The sequence below is a fragment of the Sceloporus undulatus genome, chromosome 2 (assembly GCF_019175285.1).
Source record: "Sceloporus undulatus isolate JIND9_A2432 ecotype Alabama chromosome 2, SceUnd_v1.1, whole genome shotgun sequence".
NCBI lineage: Eukaryota > Metazoa > Chordata > Lepidosauria > Squamata > Phrynosomatidae > Sceloporus > Sceloporus undulatus.
Window position 1 is genome coordinate 183,308,246 of NC_056523.1, and position 27,870 is coordinate 183,336,115.

General features: G+C 42.9%; 1 protein-coding gene across 5 annotated transcripts in view; it reads right to left on the reverse strand.

Moving 5' to 3' along the window:
* Positions 1 to 27,870, reverse strand: part of HDAC7 (histone deacetylase 7) — a 266,897-nt gene that overhangs the window by 204,568 nt on the left and 34,459 nt on the right. Inside the window, exon 2 of one of the 5 annotated variants that reach the window (XM_042448008.1) lies at positions 15,038 to 15,101. The exons of 1 other annotated variant lie outside the window; for it this stretch is intronic. The gene's annotated coding sequence lies outside the window, so the exon portion shown is untranslated. Of the gene's footprint in view, positions 1 to 4,929; positions 4,953 to 15,037; positions 15,200 to 22,164; positions 22,183 to 27,870 lie in introns of those variants that run through there. 3 more of the 5 variants (XM_042448013.1, XM_042448011.1, XM_042448012.1) reach the window with 3 other exon arrangements.

The following is a 27,870-nucleotide window of genomic DNA, read 5'->3' on the forward strand; positions in this document are numbered from 1 at the left end:
ACGTTAAACTCCATGATTGCGTTCAGATTGCCATTGGATTATACTTCCAATTTCCCTTGTCTGATAAACTCCACAGAGAGAGAGAGAGAATGAAATTCACTCCTGCAAGATACTATTCATTAAGACTGAAATACTGTACTTATGTACTTATGTTTTGTTGTTCTTGTGAGCCTTCAAATTGTTTCCAACCTATGGCTGCCCTAAGGCAAACCTATCACAAGGTTTTCTTGGCAAGATTTGTTCAAAGGAGGTTTGCCATTGCTTTCCCCTGAGGCTGAAAGCATGTGGCTTGTAAAAGGTCACCCAGTGGGTTTCATGGCCAAGCAATCAAACCCTGGGCTCCAGAGTCATAGTCTATCACTCAAACCACTACACAATGCTGGGCATGTCTCTTTAAACTCAGTTGAATAAACAGGATTGCACTACTGTATGTATTAACTGTCTTCAAGTCTACCTTAACTCATGCTGACTCTGTGGATGAGAAATCTTCAAGCCCCCCAGCCTCTACCTCCATGCTTAGTTCTTGTACATTCAGGCCCATGACCTTCCAAATTGAGTCTATCCACCTGGCGTATGGTCTTCCCCTCTTTCTACTACCTTCTACCTTTCCTAGCATTATTGCCTTTTCCAAAGAGTCATGGCCAAAGTACAGCAGTCTCAGTTTAATCATCTTGGCTTCCAGGGAGAGTTCAGCCTTGATCTGTTCAAGGATCCACTGGTTTGTCTGCTCAGCACTCTTCTCCAGCACCACATCTCAAATGTGGTGATTTTCTTTTTATCTGCTTTCTTCACTGTCAAGCTCTGACATCCATACATAGTGAAGGGGGAATACAATGAATTTCACAATTCTAACTTCAGTGCTCAGTTGTATTCTTTATTCTTTAGGATCTTGTCTAGCTCATCCATTGCTTCCCTTGTCATTCTTAGTCTTCTTCTGATTTCTTAATTGAAGTCTGTTCTGATTAATGTTTGATCCCAGGTATGGGAAATCTTTAACTACTTGGATTTCCTCATTGTTTCGGTTGTATTTGTGTAAATCATCTGTCATTATTTTTGTTTTCTTTTAATGTTCAGCCATCTTCTCAGCACTCTTCTCCAGCACCTCATTGCAAATGTGGTGCTGCCTTTGCACTTGCTTCTTTAATTTTCCATAGTAATTGTTCCAAGTTTATAATGTTTTCCACTAGAAGTACTGTGTCATCTGCGTATCTTACAATGTTGCTGTTCCTTCTTCCTATCTTCACATCTCCTTCTTCTGAGTATAAACCTCCACTTTGTATGATATTTTCTACATACATGTTGAACAAACAGGGTGATAAAATACAGTCTTGTCTGACCTCTTTGCCAATTGGGAACCATTCTGTTTCTCCATATTCTGTTCTAACAGTAGCCTCTTGTCCTAAGAACAGATTTCTCATCAGGACTATCAAATGTATTACTGCACTATTTATTGCCTTTTAAAATAGGATTTCATAAATTCAGGGAAGATAGCTCTGTCAAGGGATATTTGAAATCTGTATGTTCAAGAAAAATATACCTATGAAGGCAAGATTTATAAATAACAGATGGGAAACATTAAATTGCAGGCTTCAGGCCATGTTTTGTAGTATCCAGAAGATATCTTCCCTTGTGGAAAGAGAATACAGACATCAAGAGACTTCTAGTATAAAAAAGTAAGACCCTTGTAATGTTTTTGAGAGTAGTTTTGCTTAGCATTATATTATTCCGGCTGTTAAAAAAGGGTTGGGTGGGTAGACAAACAGCTCAAGAGCTGTGTTAGCAAAACAGCTCATGATATGCCTGGGCTCTGAAACAACCACATGACCCAACTAAAAATATATAATTTCATCCATTCTGCGTATTTCATTTGGAGGAAGCACTACAGTTACCAACACTTCCGTCTCTCCATGGTATTTCTTCCAAGATCTGCCTACCAGTACTATCAGCTTCTCCTGAATAAATGTTAGAATTACTTTGTTCCTTATATAAACTGGTTTTGTAATTCTGCTAATATTTCACGGAGATAATGTCCCCCCCCAAAAAAAAAAGATCCAAAAAGGAATGTAAAGGATTCTCTAAAATTGCACAATCTTCACAGCAAGAGACTAACTAGGCACAATCTGAAAGACCAACAAGACAAGACTTATGTGAAGTCAAAGGCTTTCATGGCTGGCATCAATAGTTTTTTTTGTGGCTTTTCGGGCTATGTGGCCATGTTCTAGAAGAGTTTCTTCCTGACGTTTCGCCAGCATCTGTGGCTGGCATCTTCAGAGAATGCTTGCTTGGAAAGGAGTTGGGTATATACAGTGGTGCCTCGGGTTACGAAATTAATTCGTTCCGCCATTCCTTTCGTAACCCGAAAATTTCGTAACCCGAAACACTTTTCCGTTAGCACTGGAAAGCCTATAGCTGCACTTTGCAGCATTTGAATTTCGCGCCGAAATGAATTTCGTAACCCGAAAAATATTTCGTAACCCGAAACAGTTTTTGCCAATCCAACTTTTTCGTATCCCGGAAATTTCGTAACCCGATCATTTCGTATCCCGAGGCACCACTGTATATATATTGTATATTGATCAACATCACCCCAACATCCAATTCACTATGGAAAAAGAAAAGGAAGGAACACTGCCATTCTTGGATGTACTAGTCATCCGCAAACTGAACTTACGTTTGGGTCACACAGTATACCGAAAACCCACACATACAGACAGATACCTGCACAAGAACTCCAACCATCACCCAGGACAAAAAAGAAGCACAATCAAAACACTGGTAGACCGAGCAAAACTCATCTGTGAACCCCACTTCTTGGAAGATGAACTGAAGCATCTGGACCTGGCTCTACAGGCCAATGGTTATTCCAGCTCAGACATCAGAAGGGCTGCCAGGCCCAGGAATACCCAGAGAAGTGAAGACAAGCAGCCACCCAAAGGGAAGGTATTTTTACCATACATCAAAGGAGTCACAGACAGAATAGGCAAAGTGGTGAGGAAGCACAACCTACAAATGGTTTACAAACCAACGAAGAAAATCCAGCAAATGCTTTGCTCAGCCAAAGACCAGAGAAACCCTCTCACAGGTGCAGGAGTTTACCACATACCATGCAGCTGCGGACAGGTCTACATAGGGACCACCAAACGCAGTGTGCAAACAAGAATCAAGGAACACAAGAGACACTGCAGTATGGGCCAGCCAGAAAAATCAGCAGTGGCAGAACATGCCACAAACCATCCTAGGCATAAAATACTGTTTGAAAACACTGAAGTTCTGGACCATGCCAACCACTACCATGTCAGGATGTACAGGGAAGCCATTGAAATCCACAAACACCTGGACAATTTCCACAGGAAAGAGGAAACCCTTAAAGTAAATAAAGTTTGGCTACCAGTCCTGAAAAATAGCAAGAGGAAGAGTCAACAAATGCAAATGAGAAATCTCCCAGCAGACAATGAGCACTATCAAGCAGACACTAATCCTCTTTTGCAGACCCCCACCTCCTTGAGGCCTGCCATTAGCAATAGAACAATACACATGAAAATCACTCCTGCCTTTCCAGATCACACAATATATATACCCAAGTCCTTTCCAGGCAAACATTCTCTGAAGATGCCAGCCACAGTTGCTGGCGAAACGTCAGGAAGAAACTCTTCTCGAACATGGCCACATAGCCCAAAAAACCCCACAAAAAACTAAAGACAAGACTTACTTTGCAAGCCTTCAATTTCCTTGTTAGAATTGAGGGGGGGGGGAGGTGTTTCCAATATACCCACATGTAGGAAAGCAAACTTCTGAAATATGAAAATTGATAACAATAAAATTATGAAAGCCAATGCATCATAATAAGTATAATATTAGGACCTTTATGCACTACATAATTATTAGCACTCTGATTCAACTTTAACTATCATGGCAACTTCCAATGGAATCAGGGGGACTGGTAGGTTAGGGGAAAATCTGCAGCCAGGGAGCTCTCCTGGTGCCTCTGACCAAACTACAAATCCCAGAATTCTATAGAAGTCAGCCAGGGCAGTTGAAGTGGAATCATAATGCTGAAATTATATAGTGTGAATGGGTCCTTATTTAGACTAGGAGTAGAAAAATTTGGATTCTGTTCTGCTCTCAGCTATGAAATCCCTGAATGAACTTAAACCAGGCTTGTTCTAAATCACTTTCTCTTTTCCCCCCTCTCTTTGCTTTTAGATCACTGGAGGAAAAGCAGAATATAAATGTGTGTAAGAGAAGGAGAAATACAAGACCTTATAACTCATGCTTCCATGCAAAACTATGAATATAGCTGAGTGGAGATCCATGAGCTTTTCAGAAAGGAAGTTGAAGTTACAGCTTCTGTCTTTGGTTTCTTTAGCAGTACATATACCCCCAACTATCCCAATTGGGGGTATAGGACATCGCTATAAATCCCCCTATCCTCCCTCTTTTTTAGTTGCTTTCAAAATGTCTCAGGCTGTATTTGCACTGCAGAAATAATCCAGGTAGACACAAATTTAATTGCCATGGCTCAGTGCAGGGGTAGGCAACCTTTTTGAGCCGGGGGCCGGGTTGCTGTCCCTCAGGCGACGGGGGGGGGGGGAGGCTGGGGGGGGGGGCTTTGACCCTCCGGGGCGGGGCCACGTGCCAGGGGTGGAGCTTCCACCCTCTGGGGCGGGGCCACATGCCGGGGGTGGAGCTTCCACCCTCCGGGGCGGGGCTATTACTGAAGAAGAATGACTTAATAAATAGGAGAAGCAATGCCTCCCCAACATACTAGGAGGGTTGAGAGATATCATAATTCATAGATAGTTTGACAACTGAAAACCAAAAGTTAAAATACTTCCACCACACTTAATTCCATTTTGCAAATGCCAGGTCCATACATGGGATCAAGAATGACATGCAGTAGGGGTTTGTGATATAAAAACAATGGCTAACCTTCTGGAACCTGCTGCCTGATGATTCAGCTACTTATGTTGCTTCATAGATGCTGGATGCTGCAGAGAGGTCTATTAGGAGATCTCAGTGCAAAATTCCAAAATGCTTTAAGAAAAAATGCAAAACACACTAAGGCAGTGGTTCTCAAACTTTTACCCTTGTGACCCCCTTTACACCTACATGTGGACATCCCCCCCCCAACTCAACTTAGTATATGAATATTTTTATTTATTTATTTAGTGTGCATATTTTCATTCACACATTCATGTGTATTCATATTTTAACATTTTATAAGGAACTAATGTTTAAGTAAATTCAGTATTTCACCCACTACATGTGCAAATTTTACACTTTAAAAGGTTTGAAAAGAGGAAGAGCAGGAAGGATAAAAGCCCCAAGTCTTGAACCCTGCATGAACTACTCTCGTACCCACCCTGGGGGTCCAACACCCATGTTTTAGAACCACTGCACCAATGGCAGACTCCCTAAATATTTAAGGAGACTTGACTGAATTCAGATACTATTAATGCTAGTGCCTAGCTCTGAGCATAATAGATAATGGTCTCAGAGCATTTCCCTTGTGACCATGGGGCTTGGACAATATTGATAGTGGAAAAGGACACCCCCTACTGGCATGAGAGGCATGTTGCATACTTGCTCTCCCAGCAGTTGCAAAGGGGAGAGGGATGGGATATGCAGGAGAGTATCAGAATGAAGAAGGAGCATCAAGAGGAAGTGGGGATGTTTAATTCTCCCCCTACCACCAGTTTTCCATATCAGGTCTCTCTTCCCAGGCACTTGGTCCCTCTATTATGTTTCTAGATGCATGCTTGTCACCATAAGGGAAAAACAACTGTGGGGAGAGGAGAATAGTGTGGGCAGGGGGAAGGGTTAAGCATCCATTCAATATTGCAGATTATACCCTACTCTGTGCCACTTTGTTGTTATTTAGAGAAGATCTGGATTCCCAAGTCAGCACCTATAACCAAATATGTAGCTTGGCTCTCAAAGGGAGGTCTCTTTCCAGAGTACCCTGTAGTGAGATGGGTTTCTGCCATCAGGCAGATGAGTTTTGCTATCATTAGGGTCAAATGTTAACAGCTGTCTAGCATTGTGGAATAACTTGCCAGAAGAGATCCATCTTATCACCACCCTAGATGCCTTCAAAAAGACAGTCAAGACAGATCTCTTCCAGCGGACCTTCCCAGACTGACCTCCTGAAGAAGGATAGCCCCATCCGCCTTTAACCACTTTTAACTGTCCATCTTGATTATTTTAGATTATGTTATTGATGTAATTATTTTAACTGTATTGAATTTTTATTATTTTAATGGTTAGAGGGTCTAGGGGTCATTGAATTTTTTATTGTGTCTTTGTACTTTATTTTATGTTGTAATCCCACCTCGATCCGCAGGGAGAGGTGGGAAATATTATTATTATTATTATTATTATTATTATTATTATTATTATTATTATTATTATTATTATTATTATTATTATTGGACAGTTTCATTTGTATCAGTGACCTGTTTGGATAATTTTTAGATTTTCATTGCAGTTTGAGGCTGGTAAAAAATACTAAATCTGAGGATGGAATGGGGGAATGTGAATTTGTCTCTATTGGTAAGAGGTTTGTACTGTACTGTTCTCATGGCTATGGGGTGGATGAGTCATGTTGGCACATTTTGACCTTCTTTGTTTGCTTCTGCACTATAAAACTTTGAGAGCCCATCCTCCACCAACCTCAGCTGGAGAGGGGGTGCAACCAAACCCAGGCACCCCACATGACCAGCAATAGAGAATTTGATTGTTGGCCATGGGATAAGCTGGGTGTAGTTTGTTTGAGGGTCCAGTTCTACCATTGGATGGTGGACTCCATCCATGAAAGTGCTGGAATGCTCCTTTGCTGTGTCCTACCTGTTGCATCATTTATGATCAATAAATCTTATGTTACAGCAGTAACATTTATCAGGGGAGGCCTAGAACTACACCCAGGTTTGGCTCTTTGGCATTTAAGAGGTCTCAACTGGAAATGTTCCCTAAAGTTTGCATGTGCAGTGAATATAACCACAAAAATGGCATGTATTTTTCTTTATGTGCCAGTTGCTAAGCAGGACCTGACAAAACTCTAGAAATAGTAGAGAAGCCAGCATTTCAAAAGTTAAACAGTACCACTTCTGGCTTCCTTTCAGCAATCAGGCAATCACTTCAAAATATGATCCAGCAAATAGTGAAGACAAATCTCCAGAAAGATATTGCCCTCATTTGCCCATTCCCCCCCCCCAGTGTAAACAAGGAGGAATCCTTTCCCCTTTCACTCCTTCACAACACTGTTCCATTGTCTTGTCCATTTGACAAAAGGGGAAAGCAAATAAAACAGAAACCTGCCAAAAGTGAACAAAATGGGACAGCCAGCCAGCTTTCTTAGGCAGACATGTGGGACTGACGCAAATGAATTTCCTGAGTGATGCGGATCACTTCATTGGATGCATGCCACTTACTGCCAAATCCATCCAAAGGTCCAACTTCCTCTAGCTGTCAGATCAATGGGCAAACACCAAACAAAGGGAGTATGAGATTCCAGTAAGGTTGGTTTGCTGTGGCCTCACTGTCTGCTGCTTTCAGCTAACCAGTTCCACACACAAGAGTTGCATGAACCTTACTTCCAAATGTGATTTTGACAGCAGCCTCCAAATATACAGGAATGCTAGCAGATAAATCTCACCAACATCAGCATCACTATGTTTTGGTCACTTGTCTCCAAGAATCCTTTCACGCTACAGAATTCTAGCACTATGATTCCACTAACTGCCATGGCAACTTCCTATGGAACCCTGGGGTTTGTAGTTTGATCAGAGCCACCAGAGAAGCTCTCTGGCTAAGAATTTTACATGTGCCTTCCTAAAGTGCAAATCCTAAGATACCACAGGTTGTTACAATGACAGTTAAAGCAGAATCATACTGCTATAAGTGGAATCATACTGCTATAACTGTGTAATGTGAAAGGTCCCCTGAATTTTTGAGACAATGCCCCTGATTGATTATCCCTGGTTTAGAGAGTTAAACATTTCACTGCAGTGGATGTTCTATATACCCACCATCAGCTCCACTCACCTTCTGCTTTACATATGTGCTGCAGCTTACAACAATATTTTTTTTAAAATCACATAAGTGCAGTACTGTACATAAATAAATAAAACCAACAAAAAATTAATAACAAAATCAAAAGAGTCTTACAATAAAGAGTGAAGAAATGAAAACCCAACCCCAAATAATGCTATAAACCAGAACATGGTTTAAAAGGCCTGAGCAGTAAAAGCAAAAACAAAAACAAAAGCAGTGTCTCCTGGAGCAGAAAGGACACTAGAGTCCTCCTTTGGTGCAATGCTATAATCATGATATACTGTTTTAAGGAAAGTGGGGTCAGTAGCAGGGCAGAATGGCACCATCCCTCTGGCGGGTTACAGACGGGCAGGGGAGGACGTCTTGGAGGTGTATTTAGCTGAATGTGAAGCCTCCAGACGGCCCGCCCCGGGGGCGTGCTTCAGGTGTTGGGGTTTCCACACGGGGGGCAGTGAAGACGCCTCACCTGGGTCCGTTTCGGACCCGGAGCTTCCATACCACCGCCTCGGAGGACGCTGCAAAAAGAGAGGCAGCTTCCACACGGGCGGCCCAAATCGTGGCTTTTTTTTTCTTTTGCCGCATGAGAAGTGCGCAGCTTCGCAGCTGCATCACTAAGCAGCGGCGGCAGAAAGCCTGTCTGCGCATTTAAAGCGCCCAAGCCCCTTTAAACTTTCTCTCATCTACGAGGCCATGGAGGCTGGCATCTATGTGCCAGGGAACCCCAGCATCAACATCACAGGCCAGCAGATCGGGCCCCTGATACTGGCTGACAGTGCCTACCCCATTCGGAAGTGGCTCATGACCCCCTTGAAGAGACAGAGAAGAAGAAAGCAGGGGAGACTGTGAGGAATGCCCTGGCAGATTTTTTTCTGACAAGGAGAATCTGAAGGATGGCTCCTATGCCATCATCTGTGATGTCAGAGTGCATTGTTCTGTAATAGCATAAGCACATGAATAAATGTATCCCATTATCCACAGTTTGAGTCTGCCTATCATTCCTGATCTGTGCTGTGGGCATGTTTTGCCACGTGCCTGAGGAGGACACACACAAACACACACACACAAAAGGTCTCCTGGCGCCTGTTTTCCTGGGGCAAAAAGATACATCAGCTCCAACTGCCAATTGCCCCTTTGACAATGTATCAATCCCCCTCAAATTCAAGCTTTCCTAATGGCCCATTTGAATGTATCAATGGGGCACCCAGAGGACATCTATTGGGGGAGAGATTCATTGGCCTAGGACCACCATGGCCTAACGGCCCAGAGTCGCAGGTGCCCATATATACCCGTGCGCAACTGTGCAAGACCCCAGGACGGCGATCAACATGGCAGAGCCACGCAGGAGGGTCCCGGTCCGAATCGCCTACTGGACAGACGAAGAGGTCGGGATCCTCCTGGACTCCCTGATGCCACAGGCAGCCGCGAGGAGGGTGATGGCTAGCACCAACAAGCCCAACCGGGGGCATTTTCTCGAGGCATCTCGTGCCCTCCGAAACCAAGGGTTTCAAAGAACGCTGCACCAATGCAGAGTGAAGTTTAAAACTCTGAAGGCAGCGTTCTTTGAAACCCTGGAGGATTTCGGAGAGGCGCCCCCGGCTGACAGGCAGCCACCATTCTTCTCGCGGCTGAAGGACCTGTGGATCAGGGGAGATCGGCCCAGACCGGAAGATCGCCGTCCTCCAGGTAAGCCAGAGCTCTTGCCATGCCCTGTCCTACCCTCCTTGACCCTTCCCTTGCCCTCCTCTCCTTCCTGCATGGTGCCAATGTCATCCCTCCTCTTCCCTTCTGCAGGCGTGCGGCCGAGGCGAAGGCGGAGGGAGGGAGGGCACCCTGCCAGGTCGCCCTCTCCACCATCCTCGGGGGACGAGGATGTCCCCGAGGGTGGGCCACAGCCAGGACCAGCTGCTGTGGCCCCTCCGCAGCCAGAGCAGGCTCCTCTGGCGGCAGGTAGGTCCCCAGGGTGAGGGGTGGGGGTTGCCTGCCTGCAGCCCCCACGACACTTGTGCCCTCGTCTGCCATGTCAGCATGGTAACTTGGGCCTTTCCTTCCTCTTTTGCAGGGCTTGAAGTCCTCGCTGCTGTTGCTGCCGCCGAGGAAGAGGAGCCTGGGCCGAGCCGCCGCCTGCCAGGAGAGCCAGGGCACTTGGCCCTCGATGCCAGTGCCCTGGATTGTGTCCTCCAAGCCCGGCAGCAAGGTAAGTGTAGAGGTGAACCCAGGGAAGGGAGTGGGGGCACCCAGAAACCCTGCCTGTGGGAGTGGGTGATGGGCTCCACAGGCTGATCCTAACCATCCTCTTTCTTTTCCCCCCACAGAGAACCGGACGGAGAGGAGGTTCGCTGCGCTGGAGGAGAAAGTGGACAAGCTGGCGGAGAGAGTCTCCTCCATGGAAGAGACCCTCCAGGAACTCCTCCGCCGGCTGCCCGCCCCACCGCCTCCTCCCCCTCCCTGAAGCAGCTTCCCTCCCCTGCCCCCTCTGCCATCCCCCCTTCACCCTCCCTCTTCCCTTTGTAAATAGTTGTAAATAAGATTTTTATTGTTGTTATTGTTGTTAATAAAAAACTTTATTTTTTAAAAAAATTTGTGTGGTTAATTATGCGCAACTGCGGCAGTGTGGCTGTGAGTGTGAATGAGGCGCAACTGTGCAGTCTAAAGCTAGGCAGGAGTGGTGTGAGGTAGCAATGTCCAAACTCTGTCCTTCCAGGCATTTGGACTTCATGTCCCAGAATCCCAGACCACAGGGCAAGGTGGCTGGGGATTCTGGGAGATGAAGTCCAAACGCCTGGAAGGACAGAGTTTGGACATTGCTGGTTTGGGGACCAGTGAGCCAGGCATGGTGGGAGGAGAGAACAGGAAGGGTAGAATAGAGTAGATAGGGCTGGGAGAGAACACATGCCCTGGGAGGCGAAATGATGTCTTTATGGGACATCATGGGACCTAGTGCCTTGTCAGTGCTCCCTGCCCCTTGATCCCAGGCCCTCTCTAGTTGCCCTTTGCCTTTGGGGGCAAGTTTAGAGGGCATCAAAAGGTCTTGGGCACATTCAAGCTCCGGGGTCTCTTTTTTTTCCCCTTTGCCGGCTGGCGAATGCGCAGCTGCGCAGGGCTAAGCAGCGGCGGCAGAAAGCCTATGGGCACATTTAAAGTGCCCAAGCCCCTTTAAAACAAAGGTGGTCTCCTGCCAGCTGGTGATCAGCTGGTGTTGGCATCTTTGTCCGCTTGCACTTTGCCAGTGTCAGCAGCATCATAGATGCCTCCTCTCCTTTGGTCCCCGCGCTCCTGCTGAATCTGCAATGCGCAGCCACAGCTGTCTCCGCTGCCACCGCTGTCCCCCTGCCATCTCCCCTCACCTCCCTTGTACATATGTCAATATTTACAGTTTTAGCGTTTTTTATTGTTAGGTGAAAATGGCAGAGGAATGTGTGTAGGGGTGCACTTTAAAGTCCAACTTTCCAAGCAGCGCATGCGTACATGTTGCTCTAGGGTTAGGGTTAGGGTTAGGGTTACGAGGCTTAAAATGCGCCGCAGCTGTGCCTCAGCTTCCACAGCTGCATGGCAGCGGACGTTGCAATTAAAGCCTGACTGCAAACTGCGCATGTTCCAAGACCCCAACTCACTATGCGATGGAGCTTTTAAATGGGCAACTTAAATTAGCGGCGTAGCAATTCTGGTGTACCGGTGCAGCAGCTCTCATGGCTTCTTCCCCTTCTCGATATGTGTCAGCATTCAGGTAGGACTGCTCCAGTTTCTGCAAAATGTTTGGCTGGGACCATATAGCTATGAGGTCAGCCATCTCAGTTTGAGACCAAGACGTCCCCCTGCCTTTTTTCGGGGTGCTGGTGGATGGCTGAGCCATCCTGCCTGGTGGCAAAGGGGAGCCGCCACACAGCTGTGCCAGGAGCAGCCAAACTGTGCCCGTTCCCAGGTGAGAATGGCGCAGGAATGTGTGTAGGGGGTCACTTTAAATCCCAAACTTTCCCTTTTCACTTTCTACAACCAAAACATCCGCCAGCAAAAGTTACAACTTCCCGCGGTTCTAGCAACGCATGCGCACAAGTGGCTCTAGGGTTAGGGTTACGAGGCTTAAAATGCGCCACAGCTGTGCCTCAGCTTCCACAGCTGCATGGCAGCGGACGTTGCAATTAAAGCTTGGCTGCAAATCACGCATGTCCCGGGAACCCGACCCATTATGCGATGCAGCTGACATGGAGCTTTTAAACTGGCAACTTATATTTGCGGCGTAGCAATTCTGACGTATCTGTGCAGGGGCTTACAGACGGAGCTGCGCAGGTACGCATCAAACAGAAAAGAAGCGGAAAAAAGCAGCACCTTTTTAATGCCGCTTCTTCCCGCTTGGGGCGTGCGGGGGGCGTGTTCATGGCGGCATTCAGGTAAAGCCCGTCTGAAGGCTCTACCTTCATGACGTCATGAGTACATCCCTTTTTGCCCGTCTGTAACCCGCCTCTGTAATGTAATGTCAAGGATAGCAACTGGTAGTATGGAGGAGTTGAAAGATATGTGTTAAGTTTTATCCCATCAAAAATAGTCAAGGTGAGATCTACTGACTAAAATTGAGATCTACTGACTAAAATTGATACCCAAAATGTAAATATTATAAATTACTTAACAAATAAAACAACTCAAATCCTCACGAATGAGCAAAAAACATTACTTGATCAAGATATCACTTTAAATGAGCTAACGGAGGCAATAAGATTAAGCAAAAAGGGTAAAGCAACAGGCCCAGATGGCTTCCCCTCAGAATATTACAAGACTTTTAAAGATCAATTAGTAAGCCATTTATTAAGGGTAATGAACATTGCATGGCGGGATGGTCTTCCTGGTTCCTGGACTCAATCAGATACAATCTTAATTCCTAAGCCTGATAAAGATCCGCTGGATTTAACAAATTACAGACCGATAGCTCTACTTAATGCTGACTACAAACTCTTTTCTCATATATTAGCAACAAGACTAAAATCTATCCTCAAAGATATAATAAACGAAAATCAATGTGGGTTTTTACCCAACAGGAAAATAAAAGATAACATTAGGCATATATTGAATTTAATAGAATTGCACGGTAGAAAAATTGACAAAAAATTAGCCTTAATTTTTTGTGATTTCCAGACAATGTAGATTGGGCATTTATGAAAGCAGTTATAAAGAAAATGAATTTCGGGGAAAAATTTCAGAAATGGATTAATAGCATATATCAAAAGCAAACAACAAAAATAATTGTAAATGGAGAAAAAACCAAAGAAATTAACATTTTGAAAGGTACTAGACAGGGTTGCCCCCTCTCCCCCTTATTGTTTATTATCGTCTTGGAAATACTTAATAATACAATAAGAGAAGACAATAAGATTTCAGGGGTGAAAATTAAAACAACTCAATATAAACTTAGAGCGTATGCCGATGATTTGCTATTAACACTGTCAAACCCAGCTGAAGACATAACACACTTAAATGCAATTATGGATGAATTTGGAATGACCTCTGGGTTAAGATTAAATAAAGACAAAACATCGATGCTAGTAATGAACATGTCAGCAAAAGAGAAAGAAGAGTTACAATCCAAAGTCACATATCAAATTAAAAATAAAATTAAGTATTTAGGAATTGAAATTACAACAAACAACAGAGATCTCTACCGAAATAATTACGAAAAAATTTGGAAAAATATTAAGAAAGACATGGAAAAATGGAATAAAATCGGCTTATCATGGTTAAATAGAATTGCGACAATAAAAATGAATATTTTACCTCGCATAATGTATCTATTCCAAAATATTCCTATCCTAACCAATGAAAAACCCTTTAAACTATGGCATAAAGATATTTCCAAATTTATTTGGGGAGGAAAAAAAGCAAGAGTTAGACTGAAGGAAATGCAAGACAGTGTCGATAATGGAGGTTTGGCAATCCCTAATCTTAAACTTTATTTCCATGCATGTTGCTTGGAATGGCTAAGTGATTGGTGTACTTTGGAAAATAAACCGTTACTTCAGCTGGAGGGATACAACAATCTTTTTGGGTGGCACGCTTATCTTTTTTACGGGAAACTAAAGGCAAACCAGGACTTTAAGAATCATTGTATAAGGAAAGCCTTGATAATAACATGGCAAAAATATAAATCTAGATTGTTAGCGAAAATCCCTTTATGGGCTTCCACCAACGAAGCATTCCACCCAAACCAAAATATTTTACCAAGAACATGGGTTAATTACTATCATCTTCTGACAATAGATAAGGCAACAAACAATGTAAATCTGAAACCTCATGAAACACTCAATAAGGAAGGACTGAACGTAAGCTGGTTTACTTATCGGCAGCTAAAAGAAAGATTTGGTTTAGACAAAGCAGATCCTGGTTTTGATATCAATAAATCCGAGTTCAATGAGTTACTCCTCTCGAAAAAGCCTCGGAAAATAGCTAAATTTTATAAATTATTGTTAACCCAAGAGATGGAGGAAGAATATATTAAAGTAGCAATGTCTAGATGGGCACAAGACATTCAACACACATTACCGTTGGCTCAATGGGAAAAAAATTGGAGAATAAGAATGAAATACACAACCAGTTATATTTTGAGGGAGAATTACTATAAGATGCAATTTCGTTGGTATCTGACCCCAACAAAGCTGGCAAAAATATACAAAGGGTATGACCCTAAATGCTGGAAATGTAGGGAAGTGCCTGGTTCCTTCTTCCACCTATGGTGGAACTGTAAGCATGCAAAAAAATTTTGGAAACAGATTCACGAATGGATACAGCAAATAGTGGACTATAAATTTAAGCAGGAACCAGAATTTTATCTTTTAGGAATGATATCGGACGATAACTTAGATAAAAAATATGGGAAGCTATTATTTTACTTAATTACAGCATCAAGATTAGTTTATGCCGCAAATTGGAAGAGTAGGGAGAAAATAGAGTGCAACAACTGGATATTAAAGGTGTTAGACATGGCTGAAATGGACAAACTTACCTGTTTGGCACAAGGAAAATCATGGGAAAACTGCAGAACAACCTGGAATCCCTTCCTTGAGTTCCTGGAAAAAAAGAAAAACATTAAATGTGATTTAGATTAGATTAAAGATTGTTTGAATCATGCTAAAACTTTATATAGATGTGGATTGCATTGATAATACTTGCGAACTAACATTCTGTTTTTCTATTCTATATTAGAAGATGTACCTTCTTAACAGAGGAAATGAAGAAATAAGGGGAATTATATATAATTTTCTGAAGATATAATGTTTATTTTACTATAAATACATATCTCGGTAGTTAGATTTTGGAAGCGTCTCAGTTGTACTAATTGTAAATATAAATTTCTGATTTAAAAAGCGGAAGACAGTTCCTTGGAAGATAAGAAAGATGAGTGCTTAAATTGTCTTTAATTCTCATATACAGACAAGAAAGAGTGTATTAGTAAACTTCAGGAAGTCAATTCTATATGTTTTATAGTAGATGTTTAGTTGTTTATGTTTGTTTGTCAGGGTTTAGGTTGGGGGTTAGTATATTGTAACAAGCTATGTATGTATGCATGTATATATGTATGTTATATCATGTGTACTGTATGCAACCATATAATGAACTGTATAAAATGTATGTATATTGTTTTTAATTTCATAATAAAGTAATTAAAAAAAAATAGTCAAGGTGGCAGTACCCACTGGATACCATTTCACAGAATCATAGAATCATAGAGTTGGAAGAGACCACAAGGGCCATCCAGTCCAACCTCATTCTGCCATGCTGGAAATCTCAATCAAAGCATCCCCCACAGATGGCCATCCCACCTCTGTTTAAAGACTTCTACGGAATGAGACTCCACTACACTCCAAGGGAGTGTGTTCCACTGTCGAACAGCCCTTACTGTAAAGGTGGGATATAAGTGCAGTACTGTACATAAATAAATAATAAATACCCACATGGCACCTTATTACTTCCAGACATGTAGCACCTCTGTTCTTATACCAGCAGCCCTATCTACTGTTATGTACTTCTGAAGACTCAACTTTGTCCAGGCTACGTTGCACTACTCTTGCCATTACATTCAATAATATATGGAAATTATGCTTTACGAGTAACATTAGTACAAAATACATTACTAAGGAGGCTGTATGGCATGATATGGGAGGAGGTCAATGGCATGACACCATGAGTTACCACATCATGTGACACCAACTCTACTGATGCCACTGCCAGTCCTAGCACCCCTAATCCACAAATGCTGGGAATTGCAGTCCGAACAGCATCTGGAGGGCTGAATAATTCTTATCCCATTGTATTCAACAGTCTCTCCTCAACTGGCTTCTGAACTAGACTAGTGATAAACCTGTTTAGCACTAAGCCCAGGTCACTTTGTAATGTCAGGGCTGGGCAGAGGGGGGCAGCTACCACAAATGCCAGATGCCAGGACATGAGTAGTGGTGGCCAGGTTTGAGAGGACAAAATGCCAGATAATTGCAATTTTTATCTTCTTCAAGGATATAGGTTGCCTCTATATGAAACAAAAGTCAACAGTCATGGGATTTTAGGTATTTGGGGATTTTTTTTTGCAAAAAGAATAAAACATGGGAAACAGTGGTAGGAAATGTGCAGCCCTCTAGATACTGTTGGACTGCAACCCCCCCCCATCATCTCTCGTCCATTGCAATGCTGACTAAGGCTGATGGGTTTTCCCATCCAACAATCTGGAAACCCATAGGTTCACCAACCATTTGCTTCTTCCCAAAGATCCCTGAGTTTTCTAGCTGCCTGAAGATCTGAATCAGGGCCTCTTGTGTCTCAGCCTGGCATTCTAACCACTGCATCTCAAAGTTCTACAGTCAGAGAAGAGTTTTTTGTGGGTTTTTCGAGCTATGAGGCCATGTTCTAGAAGAGTTTCTTCTTGATGTTTCACCAGCAAATGTAGCTGGCATCTTCAGAGGATGTCATGAAGAAACTCTTCTAGAATACGGCTTCATGGCCTGAAAAACCCACAAAAAGTATGAATACCGGACGTGAAAGCCTTCGACTTCACATTAGAGAAGAGTATTTCCAGCACACACAGTCTTTATTTTTCTTAAAGGTATTAGCGTAATCTGCCTGACAGGAAGGAAGGAAAAAACAGGGACAGAAGTGGAGACAAGAATTTACTGGGGATAAATCCCAAGAAAACAGAGTTTTCCCCTTGAAAGCTGGGTCTGAAGGACCACACTGTAGTCTCCTGTGCAGGAAACCTGGTTGATAACCCTTCAGCCCAAGTGTCAAGTCTAAGAGTGGCTGGTGAAGTGCACTTCTGGGACACAGAGAAGCAGAAACATAAGGTAATGTGTTTTCTGCTGCCAGCAGCCATGCGCTTAACAGCAACATACACTGTTTTAAATGTTTTTTGCTCTGCACGTTGTCTGTCTCTTTCCTTCCTACTGAGGAAACTTCCAGCCCTGTGTTATGTATCATGTTGTCCTCTCATGTGGTCTTCATTCCAAATTGCACTCAGAACTAGGAAAATTTCCAGGGCTGTTTTCAGAATGAAGGCATCCAACCTTGAAGCTGACAGTCTCATTATTCATCACATATTAAGAGAATTCTCTTTAAGAAAAAAAAAAAAAAAAGGGGGGGGGGGACAGCATTATTTCACTTTTAAAAAATAAATTAGCTTGTCTGTGATAAATAAAACCTGATGCAAAATGATCTAATTTTTTGTGAAAACACATTGTGCAGTTGTTGGGACTAATTTTGAACCTAACAGGAGCCAGAAACAGGAGTGGGGAGGAGTGTGAATTGTCAGACATAGTCAGACTACTGGTTTCATCTGCTTAAAGTGAAAATTTGGTAAAATGTGATGTTTTTTCAAAAATATTTTTAAAACTTGTTTTTATTTTAAAAATTAAATTATGAAATTTGAAATTTATTTTTTTAAAAACTTGGGCTCTGCTTTCTTCTCCCACTGAATCCCACTCATTCCATCTCTTAAGCGTTTTAAATGGAAACAGGCAAATGCCACAGCCCATTTCTGCACAAATGCAAATGTTTGAAAAGCAGTGGTGCCACCCCCTTAGGGTGTCACCTGGTGTGGTTCACACCCAATGCATCCCCATAGTGACACCATTGCTGTGTCTCATGGGAGTTGCAGTCCAACAAGACCAACAGGGATACATATATCCCCAGCTGTGGAATAAAACCAATCAAATCCACCTGATACGTCTTCCCATTCCACTTATAGAACAAGAAAACATTCTTCCCCTCCTTCCCCTGCAACCCTTGGTGATGCTACCAAACAAGAAATGGAGGGAGCAAGTTTAGGGGAGGGCGTGAAAGAGAAATGAAAGTGGAGAGATGTCCTCTCCCCAGTCTAGTGGAAACAGTTCTGTCTTGTTCGTCCTTGCTCGAGGCCTCAGACACATACACACTTCAACAATCTCATGCCTGTATCTTTTCCCCCTCCTCTCCATGCCCTGATCTGCTCAACAGTCAGCCTGCAAAAGAGACCTGGAGAAGATTAGCTCTTTTAATCTGTCCCATTTTAACAACTATATATGTGTATTAAGGACCCAGTATGATGTAGTGTTTTGAATGTCAGGCTAGAACTCTGGGGGACCAGGGTTTAAATCCCAGCTCTGGGGGCAAATCACACACTCTCGGCCTCTGAAATGGCTATTTCTGGTTCAGAAATTGCTAGAATTGGGGACTATTCTGTGCAAAAAATGCATGTGTGGCTTTTGGTTTTTATTTTATTTTGGGACAAGGTATTTTTATTCAAAAAGTATCAGTTTATGCACAGGAGACAGCATTTTCTGTGCAGTAATGTTATTTTCTGGGCAGAAAATGCTGCTTTCTACAGAAAACGACTGTGCCACTTTTGCGCAAAATACTGTAAGTTCCAAACTGCAAATAGCAGTTAAAACTGCACAATTTCAAAGACTTTCTTGCAGCAGGAAGAACATTGCTAAAATTGCACATTACTTCCTTCAAGAAGTAAATTAGCAACAAGTTACAGCTCCACCCCCCCCCCCCCTATGTTTTAGAATGACTTGAGACAAGAAAAGGATGGGGGACAGGGTTCCTGCCCCTTCCATCAGTGTGCAGAAGAGGGAATGTCAGGAAGTATAACTTAGCATCTCTTTTCCTCTTTTCCATCAGCCGCTTCAGCAAACCACCCTTTCTTTCTTTCCTGGATCTACTATGCCCCCCCCCCCACTTTCCCAAAAAGGCTCTCTTACCAGATGGAGCATCCATGGCCCATCACAAAGCCAGAGCCACAAAAAATGTTCACCGTTCTGTCACTGTCTTCATGGCAGCCAGTAAGTTAATTAAGCTAATGGCACCAAAGCAGGCTTGGGTGTCCCAGAGCTATCAAATGTCCTGCACAAGCTGTGCTCCCTGGAGTAAATAAAGTAGATCAGCCTTTCCCTCTCATTCTGTGCCACCTGGGCTAGCAACACTCTGGCAGGGCTGATCCAAGACATTTACCTGTCAGAAGCACAAGGCAAATGGTGCCTTTTCCCATTCACCCAAGTTGAAGTCTTGGGTACCTCCTTTAAACTCACAAGCATAGTTCCCTTAAGCTCACAAGGCAGAAAATCCCCCAAGCAGGAAAAAAAAAGCAACAATTACAAATAAACAGCTAATGATTTGCTGCCCTTTGCTGACATCCAAAACCTGCTGCCTGTGGCATCCACCTCACTTGTTGTAATGGGAGGGCTAGCCCTGCCTACTGAGGCCTATATTGGATACACCAAGTGCACACACAAATGAGAAATGTCCAGGGTGGTCACACCCAAGAGGACACCTCCTGAGCCTCCAACTGTCATATGGAACAGAGCATAGAAAAAAAATACCTTTTGGGCTATAATGACCAGAATCCTCCAGCCAGCATGGCCACGGGAGGATTCTGGGAGCTATATATCAAAAATGTAACTTTTCCAAATTCTGGTATGGTATGGGGGGAAATTGTAGGGGACTGCTCTGTTCATCTAATTAGTTTGCAGCAAGCTGTACCTGCAAAATATTCCCCATGCTGTGTTTGTGTGTCTGCGTGCCTTTAAGCCATCTGTCGATTTATGGCAACTTTGTTAATTTCATAGGGTTTTTTTATGCAAGGAATACACCGAGGTAGTTTGCCAGTTACTTCCTCTGAAATACAACCTACAGCACCTGGTATTTGTTCATGATCTCCCATCCAAATACTAACCAGGGTTTTTCACACAATACAAATGTTTTAAGGCACAGATGCTGAACACTGCCTTCCATTACCATGGTTTTCAAAGTGACATGTACATATGTCTGCCTGTGCCTGTTAATGTGTGTGTGTGTTTATATGTATGCATGTATCTGCATCTATACACACAAATATACTTGCTAATAATTAAAAAAACTAACAACAGATTACTGAGTGCAAGAGTGTCATTGCACAGCAGGACATTCACAGTCACAGTAACTTCTGGATTACATTTTCATCCAAGATGTGATTTCCAGAAGAACAATGTCGACAAGCCCTGCTAAATTAGACACAGTTAATGCAATAATTATGTGATTGGCTTTAAAAAAAAAACACACAAAGTAAACAGCAGTCCCAGGGAAACTGATCTGGGTCTTAGTGTGATAGGTATGAGAATTTTAACTCTTTCCTCATTGCTGTGATCCATGTTAACTCCCACCACTATGTGATTTGTATTGCTAGAAACACTTCTTTTTATGTGAATAACTGCTTTTCTTCTAATGCAAATAGGAAGATGGGGGATGGAATATGAGGTTGCCATAGGAATGGAGGAAAAATGGTTAAAATCTCATTGCACTACTTTGAGACAGACATCCAATTCAGCTTGGACTCCCTACGCCTCCTATCCAAAACTTTTGTCTTGAATGGCTGCTGCATAAGTGAGAAAGGGAAGCAACATCCTTTCTCACTCGCCCAGCAGCTGCATTAGTCCCACCAGCAGGTACTGGTGTGTCAACCAGTGTGGTCCGTACCCCCTGCACATCCCTTATGACACTCCTGGCATTATGATTCCATGTTTATTACAATGGCTGTCTCTTTTGACATTCTCAGGTTTATAGTTTAGTGAGGCCTAAGTCTGAGAATTCCAAATGCCTTTCGCTAAACTGCATATCCCAGGATTCCACAGGAGGCAGACATAAAAGTAAAAGTGGAATAACATCACTATAACAGTGTACTGCAGTATTGTAGTTATTGTATTTTTAAAGACACCACACCACCACCATCCAGATTCACCCAGCCAGCATGACCCTAGGAGACCAAACTGCAGGGACTCTTGCAATTGCTACCTATGTACGTGGTGTATACATGGAAACCTAGGAGTGCAAAGCACACCATTCACATGAGAAGCAAAAGGATATTAGTAATAATAGTAGCGGTCATAATTGGGATGCAGTGGCTCCAGTGGTTAAGACGCTGGCTCTGTTCATTGGAAGATTGGCAGGTTGAGGCCTGGGTGCCACATGATGGGGTGAGCTCCCAGCACTAGTCCCAGCTTCTGCCAACCTAACAGTTCTAAAGCATGCAAATGCAAGTAGATAGATAGGTACCACTCTGATGGGAAGGGAAACAGCATTCTATGCATTCATGTTAGCCACATGATCGTAGAGTAATCTCTGACAATGCTGGCTCTTCGGCTTAGTGATGGAGATGAGCACCGCCTCCTATGGTCGAACATGACTTGAGTACGTTGTCAACAGGGAATACCTTTACCTTTACCTTTAGTAGCAGTCATATCACCATCACTACCACACTTTTCCTCCAATAAGCTCAAGATGATGTACAGTATGGAGCTTTTGTCTCAACAAGCACCCAGTAAGATTGATCAGAAAAAGAGAAGGAAAGAAAGAAAGAAAGAAAGAAAGAAAGAAAGAAGAGGAGGGAGGTAACTTCTATATGAACCTTGTTAATTCTTGGTTGCAGTTCTGACCACTGTAACATGTTGCCATGTTTGTGGAAGTCAATCGTTTTCATATATCCTTGAGAGCTCCCTGCGGGTACCACAAAAGCTTACAAGGGGGAGTTCCTCAAAGGCAGTCCCACCTTGAGCCATTTCCTTGCTCAAGGGCCAATCCTCTCTCCACAACCCACAGTAGAACCAAGATTCTCAAAAGATCTCCTCGCACCCTTTCAACCTGCCCCTCTTCTGGGCCAAGTGAGCACCCTCTTCAGCAGCCGCACCCTGTCCCAGGAAGCCAGTGTGTGCAGCTTGGCGCTGGCCTTTCTTCTCATTCTTGTTTATTTAGTTTCTGTTCTGCTGGAGTTATTTTTAGGTAGCGATGCCGAGGGTATTTTGATGAAGGATATCCGGTCTAAGCCACTTTCTGGGAAGTCCGTGTGCTTTAATTACTAACAGCCTCATTCAGTTGTTGCGAACAAACAGCCGAGCCTGTTGAGTCAAACAGGAAGTCTCTTGCTTCAGCAGAAAGAAAGAAAGAAAGAAAGAAAGAAAGAAAGAAAGAAAGAAAGAAGAACAAGCCCAAGCAACTGCCATAGCTTAGGGTTTTGGATGGGCCAGGAACAAAGACTGTCAGTCATTTGTCAAGATAAACATTTGCAATTTGGAATTAAATGATTCCTCAACTCTGGATATACCTGACTTGTGTTTCTAAGTATTTGGGTACAGATTGCAAGTAACTAGTTACAAATAATGACTTGCATGTAATTTTCTTTTTCCAGAAATGAAGGCAGCATTACATTTCATTGCAGTAGCAACTTAAAGAAAAAGAACTTCCTTTCTTTTGTAAATCTAATAAGTTACAGGGATGTAGCCTCATTAAGAGTGTATTTCACAGTTAGCTCAGTTGATAAACTGTTGATTTTCATACCTCCATGCTATAGAAACCCTTGGATTTATAGTTTGATTGAAGAGTTACTCTATGCTAGACCACTGTCCTGAACTACAATTCCCAAAGTAATCTGAGTACCTATCTGCCTACAGAATTATACAATTTAATTTGCAGTCTGTGTACTCAAGGGATTCTGATCAGAGTATTCTAGGTATTCACTAAACTACAAAACTCCCTAGGGATGTAATTGCCAAGACAATTAAAGTGGTAAGAAACCCCTATAACTCTGACATGCAGACATACCCAAATCACAAGCAAACAGATCTTGACCTTCTTCCTTTTTTTAAAAAAGCAAATAATTGTCAACATTTACTTTTAAAAGAACACATCATGTCACTTATTAGAACAGTGGGCCCTGGACATCTGTTGAGTTTTGGTTCCAGGACCCCTCCTGGTTACCAAAATCCATGGATGATCAAGTCCCTAAGGACTGGAGTATGGCTTTGGTGCAGCTTCCAGACTCTTAGGACACATGCATCACTTAAACAGCATACATCCAAAGTGACCCGAAGCAGCTTTATTTTGGCCTGTCTGTACGGGGCTATGTTAATTATAGCAGTACCTTATTATGAGGCCTCGGAACCATGGTTGTAATTGATTAATTTTTAAAAGTAACTTCCTACACTTTGTATTTTGGTCTTATGCAAGATCAGAGAGGGTCCATTGTCCACAAGTATGCATGCTTAAGACCAAAGATCCATTCACACTATGCAGTTATAGCACAATGAGTCCACTTTAATGGCCATGGTTTTGTTCTATGGTATCCTGGGGAGGGTTATAGTTTGGTCACAGGCACTAGAGGATCTCCCTTGCTCCTGATTCCAAATGTCCTTCCCTGAACTACCAATCCCAACAGTCCATAGGATGTTTCCATGGCAACACAAATGGAATCATTGTGCTATAATTCTGTAATGTGAATGGACCCCTGGTTATAGTCAGCCAGACCGAAAGTTTTCACCAGAGGCTGAAAACTCTAAATACCGCTCCCTAAATGTTCCTGATTCTATGAAATGTTGGCATGACAATTAAAGTGGAATCACAGTGCTATAATTCTGTAATGTGAATGGGCCCCAGATCTTGAAATGGGGTGCAATTTTCTCTACACTCCCTGGTGAAATTCTGCTACATGAAATTTTAATTCTTTTTTTTTTTTTTTGTTGGTCTTAAAAGACCACACAATGAAACGTCTATAGAACTGATGTTCCAAGATTGAAACACAACACGTACACACAGAGTTATGCTCTCCTCTGATCTGACTAATATGTGTGTCTCTTGGGGGGAAGCACTGAGCCTGGTAAACAGTGCTCTGTTTTCCCTCCTCCACATTTGCTAACTGAAAAAAAAATATCTGGTGTCTATTTTTAACCCCCAAACACCCACGCCACAATGCAACTTGCGCTCGAGATTACTAGCAGGCTGCCCTTCTCCTGGCTCCCTTGGGAGTTTGCCAGTTTCTTTGCTACAGCTGGCACCAGCTTCTGCTTGCCAGGGTAAATAACAATGTGAGTGAACATTATCAGGGGGTGAAGGGGGAAGGAAAAGGTAAAATCCAGAGATAATTGTGTGATCACAGGATAGATTTTCAGAAGACGTTGGGCAAAATCTGGACTTCTCCACGGAAGAACCAGCAACTGAAGAGGAACAAACCTTTCACAGGATATCTTGTGAAAAGCCTTGGTAATTGAAGCACGATTGCAAGGGTGTGAAAAGCAATTGTGCTTCATTCATGGTAATGGGAAAGCAACCCAAGCATTTTAAAGGGGAAGGGCTAAAACTTTAAACTTTAAATGTCTAGAAAACTGGCTGGGATTTACAAGTAGCTGCGGGCACCAGCCAGGGCTATTTACAGTTTAAATGGCTAGAGGGCCAGTCAGTGAACTTTTTTTGTATTTGCCAGCAGCTGTAGGCAGCAGCACGGGTTATTTAAAATTAATTGGGTTTGCACCAGCCAGCCCGGGAAATTTAAAATGGAAACGGCAAATGCGCAAAACAATCAGTTACTATGTTACATCAATTAAATCACTGATATAACCAGAAAGCAATTGCACAGTTCTAGGGCTTTTGACATGCGTTTTCGCACAAAAGTGTGAAAATATAGAGCACTCTATTGCTATTGTTTCTCTTTCTTTAAATTACTGCAATTGCTGCTGCACTGGCCCTGGTGTGATAATGTCCTAGTTCTCACAGCAAAGTGGTGGGGATGGTGACCACTGCTTCAGCCTGTATTCCAATGGCGAGTGACTTGTATAGCTCTTGGGTCTCATGTGGCCCTCATCTTTATTTCATGCAGACCCCCATTTCTGTTCTTCGTTTTCTATCCTTCCCAGCCTCTACAAGGAAGACATGCTCTCAGCCTAGGGGGAGGCAATGGCAAATCTCATTTGAACAAAGCTTGCCAAAAAAAAAAAAAAAAAAAAACATGATAGGTTCGCCTTGGGGTTGCCATAAGTTGGAAATGACTTGATGGCACACAACACACTTTGCAGTGTTGAACAGAGATATCACACAGGGAGTAGATTTTACTGATACGGACTCCAAGAAAGCCCCTGCTTTCCAGGCCTTTTCTGCCCATTAGGCAAAGTTAGGTGGTAGATATTAAGGCACAGTATGGTGTCAAGAAACAGAACTCTTCCCTCAGTGGTCACTAGCAAGCACCCACAAATGAACAGTTGTCAGCTCAGGACTGTACCAGGGTAACACTTGTGATGTCACAGAGGGCCTTGGTGATGTTACAAAGGGGAACTGAACTCTCAGAGATGTTAGTAAGCCTGGCTTATACATCAGGTCTAGATGATCTGAAGGACCATATTCTCCCATTCAAATTTTTCCATGTTTTGAGATCTGCTGAGGAAGCCCTGCTCACTGTCCCACCACCCTCACAGGTACACGTGGGGAAAATATGGGAAAGGGCTTTCTTGGTGGATGCTTCCTTGTTCTGAAACTCCTGAGAGAGATTAGACTGGTCCTCTCCTTGTCCCCCTTTTCTACAGGCAGGTGAAGACTTTTTTTTAATGTATTGCCCTTTGAAAATTGTTTTATTTTTTAAAAACCAGAAACAGGTCTTGTATAATGTGCTGAATTTTTGCTTGGGTTGTTGTTCTTTTTAAAATGGTTCATGTTTTAATTGGTTTTAATTTTCCTGATTGTTAAAATGCTTTTTAATTTTTGTACAGTTTGAATTTTGAATGATATCTGTTTTCACTATCGTAAGCCATCCTGAATCACAAACTGGGGAAAGGGTGGGATATAAATGATGATGATGATGATGCACACAGTACCACAGTTGCACAGAGTATCCCATTCAAATACAAAAACACCAAGCATAACAAATGAGGGAAAGAGGTGGGATATAAATGATGTTGATGATGATGATGATGCACAGAGTACCACAGTTGCATAGTTTAGGCCACTCAAATAAAAAACACCAAGCATAATAAATGAGGTGTGTGTGTGTGTGTGTACACACACACACACACAGACAATTTGCAAGGCAGTGCTCCCACTCTGAGATACCCCCCCCCCCCGGGCATGCCACCCTGAGGACTGGAAGTGAGGAGCCATGCCCTGAGATGTGGCAACCCTAGCCAGCTGGAATAGACAGCAATGATGCCATTTTAAATCCTAAACTAGGTACAGCCGTACCATGAGGCAATATGAGGTGGCTGCCTTAAGTGCCAGATACTGTGGGATGATAACCAGTGGCTGTGGCAATCTCCACTCCCCATCCCAGCTATTTCTATTGGGCCTCTGTGCTTTTCCCCACCCTTGGAGGATAGAGCTATGTGACCATAGGTTTCCCATCACCATCAGCTGAAAAGAAATTCAACTGCCAACCCAATCATCTTTGGAAGAAAGACAGCGCGCAGCAAAACGTCTTAGCCTGGGCCTCTTTCCTTTCACCCTTGCCCATTTCCCCCATCCTCTTTTAGTTCCTTCCCTTTCTTTAGCATAACCCACATCCTGGGACCTTTGACTTGCAGTGGGATGTCTGTCATGGGAGAGAAAGAATGTTTGGAAAGAGGCTTGGTTTTTCTCTTTCTTTCTTTCTTTCTTTTGCAATAAACTTTCAAGAATGCTGCAAAAATTTATTTGAAAAACCTGGTTTATTTTAATCTGACAGGGAGAGGAAAACATGCTATAAAACAAGCTGATAATTTTTATGATGCTATAAACCGTAGATCATGAGCAGCTCATGCAGATATGAGCTTGCTGTCAAAAATGAATCTTAGCCTAAGCATCTTAACTTAGGGGGAAAGGGCACAAAAAGAAATAACTGAGAATAGCCCAGGAAGTTGCTGGTCCCTTCCAAATGGCCATATAAACAAACACACTGGATTTCCAAATAACTACTATGATGCATTAGGACAGGTTGTGATTTCCCCAGTAATACGAGATTAAGAGTGCTAATGGTTTTTCTCCAAATGGCCATGGAAATACGTGTAAAATATTTTAGATCCAAGGTCAGGGATATACAAGGTAATCTTACATATGTTTATTCAGATGTCTCACTTGTTTCAATGTGGCTTGCTCTCAAATCAATCTGCCTGGTGATTACACTCAGTTTCTGATCCTGTGCATAAAAGCATGGAGTACAAAGAAGTTTTGGCTCTTTTATTAACACAGAAATCATCCCAGGGCAAACATGCAGGTTCCAGTTAGTCTCCCCCCCCGACAGCAGTGGCAAGCTGGCCAGAATTGGTTATAACGTGATTTTTAACTGTAAATGTTTTTTATTGTATGTATTATGTTTTGTATAATGCTGTACACCGCCCTGATTGCAAGAAGGGCAGTATAAAAATAAAACTTTTATTATTATTATTTATGCCACAGAATCTTCCATCCATATGGATTGCAGAGTTTGAGTTTCTTATACCCTGATCCCAAGAAGCAACACCTGGATCTAGGGTTGCCATATCCCGCCTGGGGGCGGGACTTCCCTGGTTTGGGGCGGGGCCACATGGTCCCACCCCAGTTTGGCCCCTC